Genomic DNA, 3,755 nt, shown 5'->3' with positions numbered 1-3,755 from the left:
CAATATTTGGTATGATTCTTGGAGAAGGAGCCTAATTTTTCCTCAATTTGAGACCTATCTGCCATTGAGAAGGGAACATGAACCCAAAATGGTCCCTCCACTCCTGCCACCTCTTGGAGGGGAAACATGTGGTGAGGTCGGTTTTGGCCTGAAGAAGATTTGGAACGTGTGTAAGGAGGGGAGGGCGAGGCTGCCTGGGGTGTGGAAGCTGGGGTTTCGATGGGGGTATCCTGTGGGGGAATAGGAGGGGGCAGGTTAGGGTTTTGGGGAGAGGGTTGGTATGGAGGGGGGTTGTTGCCAGGGTCTGGGTTGGTGAAGGTGGGGATGGAGTTGGGGCAGTGTTTTCCTGGGGGTATCAAGGAGAAGTTGGAGTGGAGAGCATGATTTACAAAGGGAAGGTCTGGAGTGGAGATAGAAAAAGGCCTGGAGATACAGTACCTCCGACCACTTGCCATTTTATTGGAGGGGGGAGAGTCCAGTTCGTTTAGAATGACAGGGTCAAAAGTTCCAAATTCTGGCCATTGATGTTGATTGTCTAAATTGTATTGTGGCCAGGTCTGGGTTGAGAGTCAGAGGAATTTAGAGGACTTTAAATCAGGCATTAAACCTAATGTTTTTAGATTTTTTATGAGACAGGCTAGAGGTGAGTCTGCTGGGATGGAGGTCCCAGACTCCATTTTGAGGGAGAGAGAGCCAGGAGGAAGGCTAACTCTGAGAGGCCAAAAGGTTGGTGAGAGGTCAGAATGGAATCCTCGTTGGGCAGAGAATACTCTGGCCAGCCGAGGGGATCCCCAGGGTCCATGTTGGAAGAGCAAGAGAGAGAGAAAAGAGCCCACAGGATGCCTCTGTGGGGAGAGAGTAAAAGGGGGAAACTCACCCGCCAGCGATCTCTGAGGGCAATTTTAATCAGTTGGTGGTGGAGGCAGTGACTGAAATGGCAAGGGTCCCCTGATCCAGAGGTTTTAATGAGAGAGCAGAGGGCTAAAGATTGCTCAGGCTCAGGGTTTGCCAAGAGGACCAATAAAGAACCACTGGGGTCCTTGCACCACTCGCATGGCAATGAGACCTCAAAAGCTGTGCTCTCCTAAGAGAGGTTAGCTTCAGGTCGCTTTCCAGCAGCTGTTTAGCCTATAGTGAGCTCAGAGGGTCACTCAGGTCCCATGGAGCCAGGCATGAAAATGAAAGAAAAGGAAAGGAGGATTTAAAGGGAAAGGGCTCAAATGGAGGGAGAAAGAGCCAGGGACTGGGGGGTCCCTGCCTTAGCCACCTCCTGGGTTTTGGCACCGTTATGAAAGGAAAGTGAAGGAGTATAGAGGAGGAGAATACTCGACAAGAAGGAACAGACAGACCTCAACAGATCATGGCAAGCTTTATTAGAGAACTTGAGAGGACAGCCCAAGGAGCAGTCAAGCCTGGAGGACTGACTTAACCAAGAGCCATGCTAAGGGGAGGGAGAGTGGCATATTTATAGAGCTTATTGAAATCAAGAAAAATAAAAAACAAAACAATGTATTTTATGGCTACACGTCTGTGGTTAAATGTTTGATATGCTTTGGAGATTGTTAGGAATAGGCAGGTAGGGCTCTCTAGTTCACCAAGGTGGGTGAAGTTCAATCAGCCATGAAAGGTTAGCTCAGTTTCAACATGTCAGGTCAGTTTTCTGTTAGTTCCATCAATCTCTAATGTTCATTCCAGCTCTGAAATAACTAATTCTGCCATTGTTTTATTTTTTAGCTATAATCAAGCCACTTTGCTGTGTTGCATTTCATCTTTTTCAGTAGCCTCTTTATATCTGTGCTGGTTTGAAAGGAAGTGTGCCCCCTAAGAAAAGCCATGTTTTAATATAAATCCCATTTCATAAAGGTAGAATAATCTCTATTCAATGCTGTATGTTTGAAACTGTAATGAGATCATCTCCCTGGATGATGTGATTTAGTCAAGAGTGGTTGTTAAACTGGATTAAGGGACGACATGTCTCCACCCATTTGGGTGGGTCTTGATTGGTTTACTGGAGTCCTATAAAAGAGGAAATATTTTGGAGAATGAGAGATTCAGAGAGAGCAGAGAATGCTACAGCACCACGAAGCAGAGAGTCCACCAGCCAGTGACCTTTGGAGATAAAGAAGGAAAATGCCTCCTGGGGAGCTTCATGAAACCAGAAGTCAGGAGAGAAAGCTAGTAGATGATGCCATATTTGCCATATGCCCTTCCAGCTGAGAGAGGGGCCCTGACTGTGTTCACCATGTGCCTTCTCACTTGAAAGAGAAACTCTGAACTCCATCAGCCCTCTTGAACCAAGGTATCTTTCCCTGGATGCCTTTGATTGGACATTTCTATAGACTTGTTTTAATTGGGACATTTTCTCGGCCTTAGAACTGTAAACTAGAAACTTACTACATTCCCCTTGTTAAAAGCCGCTCCATTTCTGGTATATTGCATTCTGGCAGCTAGCAAATTAAAACAACATCTAATAGAAATCCAAGAAGGGAAAATGGGGGAGAAAGCTAGAAGTGGTGAGAGAAAGCCAATAATAACAGTTAACACATATGTTTATCATGTGCAAGGTTCTGTTCAAAGTACTTTACCTCATTCTCATCCTGATTTTTCTTCCTTTTTTCCTCCTTTGCTCCTTTCCTAGGCTGGGAAATTCCCTGCCATCTGAGAATTCTGAACCCATCTTCTGTGAATGATGCTGAAAATGTCAGGTATTAATTTACTGTCCTTCCTTACAGGGAGGGTGTAACTATGAGACCTGCCCTGCATCAATCACAAACACCTGCCCCAGGCCCAGTCTTGAAACAGTACATAGTAACACAGAGAAGCAAGGATAGACAAACACTCTCCTGAAACCCACAGTGGTGGCAGTGGCCTCCAACTTCCAGGGTCAGCAAGGACAGCAGTACGAGTGTTGGCATCTGGGGGAGGATGCCGACTGTGCATCCAGTGCTCTGAGCCTGCTTCTCTAGTGTGAATTTGGCTATGGTTTTGACTGATATTACTAATTCTCCAGATCTCCCAGAAAAACCTGTGAGCTACTCAATATCATTTTTTTTTTACATGGGCAGGCACTGGGAATCAAACCCAGGTCCTCTGGCATGGCAGGCAAGCATTCCTGCCTGCTGAGCCACCATGGCCCGCCCTACTCGATATCCTTTTAATAAATTACTCCTTGACTAAATCATCCTGAGTTGTATCTCTTTGTTTGCAACCAAAAACCCTGTCTGATACACAAATGACCTCATTCATCAAACAACACTGGGTGTTCCAGCCCAGCACAACCCTGAGACCAAAGAACACACTAGATAGAAGATGACCCATAAGTTTAATTAGGGACTTACACTCAGGAGGAAAGCTTTCCCAATGGCGGCCAGTAGGCAGATGAAAGTCTGCACTCTGCCCAAAGCCAAGAGAGGAAAAGAACAAGAGAGAGGCATGCCCAGGGAAAGGCTTGTAAAGATTAAGAGCCTCACAAGATTTGGTTACAGTGGAGTTTTAGCAGACTCTCATGAAATTTGAATATTAGGGGAGGGGGTTCTTACATACTCTGACCTTTAACATCTGTCCTGGTCATGTGTGACTTGTTCTCAAAATGTTGGAAGGGGCAGGGCCTAGGCCCTGTGTCCTTACAATTTACACCAACACAGCAGACTTCATTGACCACAGGATGGACACTGCATTCATTAACAGTATAAGAGACACTAGAACATTAGGAGTTCTCTACACAGAGATAACTTCATAAAGTGAAGCCACCTTGG

The sequence above is a fragment of the Tamandua tetradactyla genome, chromosome 7 (genome assembly GCF_023851605.1).
Source record: "Tamandua tetradactyla isolate mTamTet1 chromosome 7, mTamTet1.pri, whole genome shotgun sequence".
Taxonomy (NCBI): domain Eukaryota; kingdom Metazoa; phylum Chordata; class Mammalia; order Pilosa; family Myrmecophagidae; genus Tamandua; species Tamandua tetradactyla.
The sequence above is the reverse complement of the archived record's forward strand: the minus strand, read 5'-3'. Positions refer to the sequence as shown.